At 37.2% G+C, this 12,311-nt stretch overlaps 1 non-coding gene across 1 annotated transcript; it reads right to left on the bottom strand.

Moving 5' to 3' along the window:
• Positions 1 to 11,796: 11,796 nt before the first annotated feature.
• Trnag-ucc (transfer RNA glycine (anticodon UCC)) lies at positions 11,797 to 11,868 on the bottom strand. Its single transcript has one exon. It is a non-coding gene; the product is annotated as a tRNA-Gly (tRNA).
• Between the last annotated feature and the right edge of the window lie 443 nt (positions 11,869 to 12,311).

The raw sequence follows: 12,311 nt of genomic DNA, 5'->3' as shown, positions 1-12,311 counted from the left end.
TTATTGATATCTTGGACAAGTTCGACAATGGTTCGGATCAGTGAAAAAACATGGCCGCCAGTGGGCGGGGCATTTTTCTCTATATGTATATAGTGAAAACATGTTAACACTTTAGAAGTCACATTTTTGGCCAAATTTTCATGAAATTTTGTCAGAACATTTGTTTTTTTGATACGAGAGTTGAGTTAAAAAATGGTTTTGGTCAAACCTTGTGATCGAACACTATGGAAGTTACATTTTTATGCCCCCCTTCGAAGAAGAGGGGGTATATTGTTTTGCTCATGTCGGTCCGTATGTATGTCCACCAGATGGTTTCCGAATGATAAGTCAAGAACGCTTAGGCCTAGGATTATGAAACTTCATAGGTACATTTATCATGACTCACAGATGACCAGTATTGATTTTGAGGTCACTAGGTCAAAGGTCAAGGTCACGGTGACCCGAAATAGTAAAATGGTTTCCGGATGATAACTCAAGAACGCTATCGCCTAGGATCATGAAACTTCATAGGTACATTGATTATGACTCGCAGATGACACCTATTGATTTTGAGGTCACTAGGTCAAAGGTCAAGGTCATGGTGATCCGAAATAGTAAAATGGTTTCTGGGTGATAACTCAAGAACGCTTATGCCTAGGATCATGAAACTTCATAGGTACATTGATCGTGACTCACAGATGACCCCTATTGATTTTCAGGTCACCAGATCAAAGGTCAAGGTCACGATGACCCGAAACAGTAAAATGGTTTCCGGATAGAAGCTCAAGAACGCTTATGCCTAAGAACATGAAAGTTCATAGGTACATTGATCATGACTTGCAGATGACCCCTATTGATTTTCAGGTCACTATGTCAAAGGTCAAGGTGACCCGAAATAGTAAAATGGTTTCCGGATGATAACTCAAGAACGCTTACTCTTACGATCATGAAACTTCATAGGTACATTGATCATGCTTTGCAGATGACCCCTATTGATTTTCAGGTCAGTAGGTCAAAGGTCAAGGTCACGGTGACTCAATTAGAAAAATGTTTTCCGGATGATAACTCAAGAACGCTTACGCCTAGGATCATGAAACTAGGTACATTGAGGTGACCCAAAATAGTAAAATTGTTATGCCCCCCTTCGAAGAAGAGGGGGTATATTGCTTTGCTCATGTCGGTCGGTCGGTCCGTCCGTCCACCAGGTGGTTGATAGACGATAACTCAAGAACGCTTGGGCCTAGGATCATGAAACTTCATAGGTACATTGATCATGACTTGCAGATGACCCCTATTGATTTTGAGGTCACTAGGTCAAAGGTCAAGGTCACAGTGACCCGAAATAGTAAAATGGTTTCCGGATGATAACTCAAGAACGCATACGCCTAGGATCATGAAACTTCATGGGTAAATTGATCATGACTCGCAGATGACCCCTATTGATTTTGAGGTCACTAGGTTGAAGGTCAAGGTCACGGTGACCCGAAATAGTAAAATGGTTTCCGGATGATAACTCAAGAACGCATACGCCTAGGATCATGAAACTTCATGGGTAGATTGATCATGACTCGCAGATGACCCCTATTGATTTTGAGGTCACTAGGTCAAAGGTCAAGGTCACGGTGACCAGAAATAGTAAAATGATTTTCGGATGATAACTCAAGAACGCATATGCCTAGAATCATGAAACTTTATAGGTAGATTGATCATGACTCGCAGATGACCCCTATTGATTTTCAGGTCACTAGGTCAAAGGTCAAGGTCACGGTGACCCGAAATAGTAAAATGATTTTCGGATGATAACTCAAGAACACATATGCCTAGGATCATGAAACTTCATAGGTAGATTGATCATGACTCGCAGATGACCCCTATTGATTTTGAGGTCACAAGGTCAAAGGTCAAGGTCACAGTGACCCGAAATAGTAAAATGCTTTTCGGATGATAACTCAAGAACGCTTTTGCCTAGGGTCATGACACTTCATAGGTACATTGATCCTGACTTTCAGATGACCCCTATTGATTTTCAGGTCACTAGGTCAAAGGTCAAGGTCACAGTGACAAAAGTCGTATTCACACAATGGCTGCCAGTACAACGGACAGCCCATATGGGGGGCATGCATGTTTTACAAATAGCCCTTGTTTTACTCAATCATGCTTATGCCTAGGATGATGAAACTTCATAGGTACATTGATCATGACTCTCAGATGACCCCTATTGATTTTCAGGTCACTAGGTCAAAGGTCAAGGTCACGGTGTTTCAACTAAGAAAAATGGTTTCCAGATGATAACTCAAGAAGGCCTATGCCTAGGGTCATGAAACTTCATAGGTACATTGATCATGACTTGCAGATGACCTGTATTGACTTTCAGGTCACTAGGTCAAGGTCACGGTTACTTGACACAGTAAAATGGTTTTTGGATGATAACTCAAGAAAGCTTACGCCTAGGATCACAAAACAATATAATGGTCAAGTTGATGGAATTTTCTTATTAAATCAATCAAAAATGGAATTTATCATGTAGATGTTTTGAACACCTTATAACTTTGTTATCCATCTGACATGTGTGCATTATAATCATTGCATCTTTTTAGCTCACCTGATTGCTCAGGTGAGCTTTTGTGACCGGTTTTTGTCCGTCCGTCTGTCCGTCCGTCCACATTTATTCGTAAACACTCTAGAGGCCACATTTATTGTCCGATCTTCATGAAACCTGGTCAGAAGCTTTGTCCCAATGAAATCTCGGTCGAGTTCGAAACTGGGTCGTGCCGGGTCAAAAACTAGGTCACTGGGTCAAAAAAAAGAAAAAACTTGTAAACACTGTAGAAGTCACATTTCATGCCCAATCTTCATGTAACTTTGTCAACATGTTTGTCTTAATAATATGTTGGTTGAGTTCAAAAGCGGTTCCGGTTTGTTGAAAAACATGGCTGCCGGTGGGCGGGGCAGTTTTCCTTATTTGGCTAGAGAGAAACCTTGTTAACACTCTAGAAGTCAAAATGTTTGCCCAATCATCATGAAAATTGGTCAAAACATTGGTTTTATTGATATCTCGTACGAGTTCGAAAATGGTCCAGATCGGTGAAAAAACATGGCCGCCAGTGGGCAGGGTATTTTTAGCTCACCTGAGCACAACGTGCTCATGGTGAGCTTTTGTGATCGCCTTTTGTCCGTCGTGCATCGCCCGTCGTGCGTTGTGCGTGGTCTACATTTTGCCTTGTGAACATTTTAGAGGCCACATTTATTTTCTGATCTTCATGAAAATTGGACAGAACATTTGTCCCATTGACAACTTGACTGAGTTCGAAACTGGGTCAGGCTGGGTCAAAAACTAGGTCACTAGGTAAAAAAAACAAAACCTTGTGAACACTGTAGAAGTCACATTTGATGCCCAATCTTCATGTAACATTGTCAAAATGTTTGTCTAAATGATCTGTTTGTTGAGTTCAAAAATGGTTCCGATCCGTTGAAAAATATGGCCGCCAGGGGGCGGGGCAGTATTCCTTATATGGCTATAAAGAAACCTTGTGAACACTCTAGAAGTCACAATTTTTGCCCAATCATCATGAAACTTGGTCAAAACATTGGTTTCATTGATATCTCGGACGAGTTCGAAAATGGTCCAGATCGGGGGAAAAACATGGTCGCCAGGGGGAGGGGCAGTTTTCCTTATATGGCTATATTAAAACCTTGTTAACACTCTAGAGGCCACATTTATTGTCCAATCTTCATGAAATTTGGTCAGAAGATTGGTCTGTATGATATCTTGGATGAGTTCGAAAATGGTTACGTTTGCTTGAAAAACATAGCTGCCAAGGGGCGGGGCATTTTTCCTTATATGGCTATATATGGCTATAGTAAAACCTTGTGAACACTCTAGAGGCCACATTTATTGTCCAATCTTCATGAAATTTGGTGAGAAGATTGGTCTCAATGATACATTGGATGAGTTCGAAAATGGTTACGTTTGCTTGAAAAACATGGCTGCCAAGGGGCGGGGCATTTTTCCTTAAATGGCTATAGTAAAATCTTGTTAACACTCTAGAATCCACATTTATTGTCCGATCTTCATGAAACTTGGTCAGAAGATTCATCCCAATAATATCTTGGACAAGTTAAAAAATGATGCCTGTTGGTTGGTTGCCCTAGAGGGCGGGGCATTTTTCCTTATAAGGCTATAGTAAAACCTTGTTAACACTCTAGAGGCCACATTTATTATCCGATCTTCATGAAACTTGGTCAGAAGATTTGTCCTTATGATATCTTGGATGAGTTCGGAAATGGTTTTGGTTGCTTAAAAAACATGGCCACCAGGGGGCGGGGCATTTTTTCTAATATGGCTATATATCATTCTTTTGTAAAACCTTGTTAACACTCTAGAGGCCACATTTATTGTCCGATCATCATGAACCTTGGTCAGATGATTTGTCCCGATGATATCTTGGATGAATTCGAAAATGGTTCCGGTTGGTGGAAAAACATGGCCGCCAAGGGGGCGTGGCATTTTTCCTTATATAGCTATAGTTAAACCTTGTTAACACTCTAGAAGCCGTATTTATTGTACGTTCATCATGAAACTTTGTCAGAAGATTTTTCCCAATGATATTTTGGACAAGTTCGAAAAGGGTTCCAGTTGCTTAAAAAACATGGGCACCAGTGGGCGGAGCATTTTTCCTTATATGGACTTATGAATCTTCATGAAACTTTGTCAGTGTATTTGTTTAAATGATATCTTGGATGTGTATGAAAATGGTTCTGGTCTAATGAAAAAGGGGGCTGCCAGGGTGTTCACTAGTCATGAAAGTTGGTAAGAACATTTTGTTCTAATGACATATTGGGCTGCACAGAACAGGTCAGTTCCTTTGAATCTCAGGTGAGCGACTTTGGGCCTTTCAGGCCCTCTTGTTTAATAATGGGCCTGCTGCATTTTTTTCTCACATGAAAGGGCCCACAGTACACTTCCCCGCATTACAAATGCGCAGATGTGTTTTATTTCCTCTGATACACAAGGGGATTAGCGCTAATTTACTCGACAGTGGAGATACGCCCTTAGGCTATGTTTTCTTATCACCTTGTACACACATCCCCGATCTGTCAATTATCCATTGGTCTTCACACAACTAAGCACAAAACACAACACGTTTTGCAATGGGCAAGGCTTGCGATCAGTTTATTGACAACACACATCCACGAATATTACATATTCGTATCATATAGCAATCAAGTACAATCGTAATACAACCTTGACAGGACAATTTTCGAACTATAAATTATATAACAAATTATAACTATAATGTGTATACATCACTTCTAGTATTGTGTCCTTAATTGGCGTTTTCATGGCCAGGGTAAAAACCAGAGATAAAATTTCATCAGAAGCCCAATGTAAAATAACTCTGGAAAACTGTACCTGAAAACAGCCAATATTAACATGTAACTAAACATTATGTAACACAAACATAACATGTCATTTGAGCCAATTTACTTCTAATGCGGTTCGAATTTAAAAAAGTAAAAGTTTACTGATCGAAGTCTAGCGTAGAACTGACCAAACAATGAACACCCCGTGCAAATTCCCGCCTATGTCCACCTGAGTGACCATCACTCACGTGACAACCACACGCATGAACGAACCGCACATATACCTGTTTTGTGCGGTGCGTTATGTTTAGACATACGTTCTGTGCTATACTCCGTAACGCACAGAACTGAAAATGCTCAATGCTTTATCTATCGATGGTTGGTGTAAAACTAAACACGTCTTTTGATTGACCAAGGAAAGATAAACAGCGAATGGATGGAACTGATACAGAAGGTCGTAGGTCTGAACGATAATAGAATTTTCTCTTCTCCTCTAGAGTCATACTTTATTATAAATTGCTGTGAAAACTGTGTTGTAGATGATAAAAAATTTATTATGAATTTACTTTGAAACTTGAGAGGAGGTTTGATTTCAAATGGAAAATACTAGTAGGTTCCAAGTGGGCATCAAACGTTTTACGAACGTTGCTGAAACGTAATATTTAGGTCGCAACGTCGGCAACAATTACCGAACGTTGCCATAACGTTGCATACAAAACAATACCAGGACGTTTCATCATAACGTTGCAAGGACGTTGCATTAGTAACCTCTTCCAAACGATTCTGCAACGTTGCACGCGAAACGTCGGTCGAACGTTTGAGAAGGATGTTGCAACAACGTTGCTTCTAGGTAATTGTGCACTCTTTTAGAGTCTGTAGTTTTTCTGCAATTTTCTCCGCTTGTTTTTTTACCCTTGAATTCAGTATCGCCGCTAGGTGGAATGCATACTTTTTTCTTTCTTTTTTCAAATAATTATTTTGCTTCAAGAAACAGTTCCTGCATTGCATCAATGAAAACATGATCGCTTGTAAATTTTAGAAATTCATTTTTTTAAAATTTTACAGATCAGTTGCTTAAACTTAAAAGATGCTTAAGATGAACTATAACTCAAAATCGCTGGATAAAATATATTGTTTATGTTGTGTTATGCATTAAAATGGTAAAATCTAGTTAAAAAGTTTCAACCAAAAATAAAGTCAACAAAATTTGATGAATCTTTCAAATGTCGCGGTGGTGTAGTGGATGTGGTGTCCGTCCAGCGAACGGGAGTTGGTAGGTTCGATTCCTTCTCGGGGGAGCGTTCTCATATTCTCCTACATACACACCAAATACTGGTTCTTTCTAGGAAATGGTCTCGACAGTGTCCATATCGTATTATAGAAAGAAGAAAAAACGTTGCTTTTTTTTTTTTTTTAATTTATAAAAAAATATATATATTTAAAAATACTGCGTTTGAATGCAACCTTAATACAACGTTGCAGCAACGTTTGGAAAAAAAAAACGTCAGGAAAACTTTCATATATACCATTGTGACAACTAAACTGCAACGTTTGAATGCAACCTAAGGCCTAAAAAAATAATGTTGTGGTTCTGGTAACATTGCCAAAATTTCTAGGTAGGGTAGGTCGATTGTTTTTTTCTCCAGACAAGATGCCTATTTTTAAAAGTCATTTTATGCTGATGGTTTTCACATAAAACCTCCATGTACACCATAGAAAAGTGTTCCCATGATTGTGTAGTGATCTTCTTTGTATATTTATCATTTTAACAACTCTTTTTTTCTAGCCAGGTGAGATTCAACCTATGATAAAAACCAACAGAACAACCACCATGTTCCGCCCAAAAACTAAGTTTAATACGGGTGTATGAACGTAATGAATGCAATTTGCTTAAAGAATATATCAATGTTATTAAATCGCGTAATTGAAAGATAAAAAAATCACTCTTTTACCCCACCCACTCACGATCGCATGAAACTTACCAAGTGCTGGGGGGGGGGGGGCGTATTGGCTGCACCCTCCATACATTATTTCAATACATTTATAGAGTGAAATGACGTTATTTGGTGCGATACGACTCTTCAAGAAAAAAACAGCAATGGCGTCATTGACAACGACATTTAAAAAAAATGTTTACCCTTTCCCGCATAGATACGCATAATTCCGTCTCGATAGATTCCGTATCAACCATACTTTCTATCTATTACTGCATATACTTACTTCTTTTTCCGTCGCTACTTATTACCCGATAATTCCGTATACACGTACTTCGCTTTTTATAGCCATTTGTTAATATTTGCTGATTAAAGTACGCATGTAAAAAAGTGTTTTTATAAGAGATCGAAATTATTGCTGTCGCATGTCAAGTTCCACGCATGAAAAGCATGCGTGTTGCAACAGACCAGGTGCTATAACTCAATATATACGTGCAATACAGTACGTGTAGTATTTTGTTATGAAAAATGTAAATCGGTATACATGCACACGATGAGAAAGTATTGACCCATTTAAACAATAGAAAAAAGTTTATTTACGGCTTAAACATTACAGAACATGGTACGTTCATTAAAATATTTGTGACGGGTTGTAGAGTATAGGAGTTACACGTTAAGGTCTGTTCATAAAATGAATAAACAATGAGATGGAAAAACATTAAATGGAGCATTTAATTTAAGGCGAAAAATATTAAATATCTTATTGTGGTTTGATTGAGAATTTAATACAATGCTCGTTGATACCAATACATTTATTATTGTACATTTATTATATTATTAGAATTATATTTTGGTTCATTTCTCGTTAGTCTCTTTTAAGCGCCAGTTTTGATATACGTTGATTTTTACATCTTTGTAATCATAGATAGAGTTTGTGTGAATCCAGTATAAAATTATGAGCGATTTTTAATCAGTGGCATTTTCGTCCTTGATGGGTTTTTTAACAAAATCTCACCACTGTTTACAAAGATAAATGACATGGGTATTTGCAGTTTTCGTGGCCAGTCGATTGGTCTACGTTTAAAGGCCGAGTTTAATGTAATGTGGCCGCAAGTAATATTAAATACGTTCAGAGAGAGAACAACTGAAGTGCCTTCAGCGCGTTGATTTTCTCAACAACATTACGACTGTCCAGCCTGTATCAGAAATGTTCTTGTTTTGATGTTATAATGGTCGTGGTTAAACATAATAAACTGTGTTATATAATAAATAAACCGTAGAAGTCTGTATACATCGATCGTTCGTGTACTTTATTACTTCATTTGTATTCTTTAATTATATGCAACAAATTACAACTCTAAGATACCATGATATTGAGTATGTTAAAATAATAAAATAAGCATGTGAATTACGCTTGACGTTTATAGGAACGTTAACAAATCGCTACGGTACGTTTATTAAGTGATTGCCTGAGTTGTGATAACTATTGAAATTAGCAAACAAAAGTATTGCCGCGCAGCGGGAACGAAATATGCGTCTTCCGGGAATGGAACCCGAATCGGCTGCTTGGAAGGTAACCATGCTAACCTTTACACCACCGACGCTCAATATCTAATGCAACTATACTCGTATGTTGATTTCGAACGTTAACGTTACATATCGGTATCGGGAACGTCAGCGTGTCAAATAGTACACCATATGTTTGTCGATTCCGGTCTAGAATATTTAAGTAAATTTATTACGTTCAACATAGCCGTGCAGTTAGTCATATAACGCATTAAACTTATTTTTAAATTTTGGTCATGATAACAAAAATTATGTCTGCAGTCAAAGTAAATGGGACGTTCGACTGACCAGCCTGTACTTTCCGCGATTTTTCTATGATGGGTGTAGATAGAAATCGCATATCTTGATTCAATCAACTTTCTTTGACATGGCTCGTTTGTATACCGTATTATTTCATTTTAATTTTTTACATTTATACACAACATAAAAAGACTCAGCTGCCGTGCTATTTTGCATTTAGTAAGTTAACCGCGGACCTGTAATAGTTTGCTTATATATTCTGCATACACAAGTATGTGCGTACAACGTTTGACGCGTATAGAAGCGAACTTAAGTTAGCTTTTTGTCGAAGTTGTTGAACTTATTGAAATAATTCAACATCATTTGTGAGAACAGACGATCAAACCAGCCTAGTCGGGAATTGAACCAGTATCGACTGAGTGAGTGCATGTAAACTTGTCAATGACGTTTGACTTTTAGTTAGGTGAACGTATCCGTACTTTCTACGGTACGTTTTAAGTTATTGTCTAAGTTGTTTTTATTATTGTAATAAACCAAATATTGTCGCAAAAGCGGAAAAAAATACGTCGGACGAGAATCGAACCCGGATCGGCTGCTTGGAAGGTAACCATGCTTACATTTACCCAACCTACGCTCAGTTTTCAAAATGATACTGTACCATAACCTTTCTTTCGTACGTTAACTAGACAAGAACATACGGCAGAGCTGTGCCGAACGTCTATAATCGGCCCGCTGCCGATATAACGTTGTGGGACGTTCGACTGTCCTGCATGTATCAAACGTGTGTTATTATGATAGTAATAGTGAAAAACCATGCATCGTAAGCAACTAACTTTTCCAGACTTTATACATCGATATTTTGTTAACTATATTATTTCCTTTCTTAAGATGTTTAAAAAGAGTGACAATCTTGGCCGTCGTGTTGTTTTGTATAATTTAAATTGACCAAAGTCCACAACAAACAAATCCAAAGTTAAATTATTAAAAAAGAAATCATGCGTGCATATACATTTATTACATTTTTGTTCGACGTTTAATAATATGTCGCACTCGACTGTACGTTAATTCCATGCATTAACGTGTCTAATCGGTATCACAAACATTGACGTTTAGGGTTTTTCAATTCCGGATTTAATTTATAGCATCCCCTTTTATCTAGCCATATAACGTAATAAATTGATATGTAACATGTCGGTATCAAACGTTACTTTTGCCTTTAAACACAGTTTTTTGGACGTTGTGCGTGTGCATGGTCTGAATGTCATTGTTAATCATCGCGCAACATATTGAATTAACTTTTTCAGGGCTTTTTTCCTTTTATTTAGATAACTTCCTTTTTTGTAAAAAGTATACAAATAAATACAATATTTGTCACCATGTGTTTTGTATAAAATAAGTAAATCCAAGACCACTTTAATACACGAATTTAAAGTGCAATGATCAAGAAAAGCAGTATGCGTGGTTATAAACAGTTAAATTACGATTGACGTTTATGGGAATGTAAAATAATCTGTTGCGCTTGACTGTACGTTTTATTTGACTGTCAAAGTTGAGGTAATTATTGAAATCAACAGACAAAAGTAATCAAAACAAAAAAACATGCGTCGGCAGAGAATCGAACCCGGATCGGCTGCTTGGAAGACAAGCGTGCTAAACAACCGACGCTCAACAGCTACATAGTAACTACTACGTAACTTTTATTTCGTACGTTAACGTGTCATATCGGTATAGTGAAAGTCAAAGAGTGAGCCTTGTATACCATGTTTTTTATCTCTTCATAATTACAATTAATAAAGTTCAGATATCATTTTTAGAAAATACCTCATTTTGAATCAAACAAATCAACTTATATCGAAAAATAATTTTACTGATTTTTTTCATTATCAAATATGTATATATATTTGATAGTGAATTTTGTTTTCAGAGTAATTGAATTGCCAACTGTGGAGCCGTCTATGACATTTTTTTGTTTCTTCCAATTTTAAAGGGATCTTTTCACGCTTTGGTAAATTGACAAAATTGAAAAAAGTTGTTTCAGATTCGCAAATTTTCGTTTTATTTATGATATTTGTGAGGAAACAGTAATACTGAACATTTACCATGGTCTAATATAGCCGTTATATGCATCTTTTGACGATTTTAAAACCTAAAAATATAAAGCGTTGCAACGCGAAACAATTGAATAATTTGGAGAGTTCTGTTTTTGTCGTTAAATTTTGTGAAACTACGAAGATTGCTTATATAAGGTATAAAATACTTCAAGTATATGTATTCGGCGGAATAGCTCAGTAGGCTAAAGCGTTTTTACTTCAGGACTCTGGCAGGACTCCAGGGGTCACTGGTTCGAAACCTGGTCCGGGCAATGTTCTTTTCCTTTTTTTAATTTTATTCTTGATTTTTTACTGGAGCTTTTACGATCCAATGTTTACATTTATCGATATAAAGCATTTAATGAATAAGTTAAAAAATGCCAAAATCTGTGAAAAGGCCCCTTTAAAGTTAAGATATCATTTCGAACAAAACCATGCAAAAAGCCATATAATCTAAATAAATTATTAGTACATATTCGATAGCAGTCTAGTATCATTTCAACGTTATTGGACATTGTACAATCCAGTCTTTAACATGTGTATGCTTGTTATGATGGTCATTATTTTTGAAATAATTATTGAAATCAACAAACAAAAGTATTGTAGTAACAGCGGCAAAAACATGCGTCGGCCGGGAATCGAACCCGGATCGGCTGCTTGGAAGGCAACCATGCTAACCTTTACACCACCGACGCTCAATATTTATAAAGTTACTCTATATTAACGTTGATTTCATACGTAAACTTGACGCATCAGTATTAGATACGTCAACGTGTCATCTATGTAAACCGTATGCTTGTTGAGCTGTGCATTTTTAACTCTATGACATTCTCCGGTATTTATCTTATTAGTAAATTTTCGATCCATACCGTTAGTTTTGTCTCTAATTAACCATATGAACGTTTGATTGTCTAGCCTGTAGTATACGTGTGTTTTTATGAGGTCGACAAACCAAACAATTAAAGCAAATGCGGAAAACGTGCGTGTAAGGCCATCATGCTAACCTTTACATCCCCTTGCTAAGTTTTGTATTGCTACTCCACCGTAAAGTTTATTTCGTACCTTAACGTGTAAAATCAGTATTACGAACGTAAGCGTTTTATGTTTTAAATTCCGGTCTACAATTCAGAATCCATTT

This window comes from Dreissena polymorpha, chromosome 14 (assembly GCF_020536995.1).
Source record: "Dreissena polymorpha isolate Duluth1 chromosome 14, UMN_Dpol_1.0, whole genome shotgun sequence".
Classification (NCBI taxonomy): domain Eukaryota; kingdom Metazoa; phylum Mollusca; class Bivalvia; order Myida; family Dreissenidae; genus Dreissena; species Dreissena polymorpha.
This window is presented reverse-complemented; position numbering and strand designations above follow the sequence as displayed.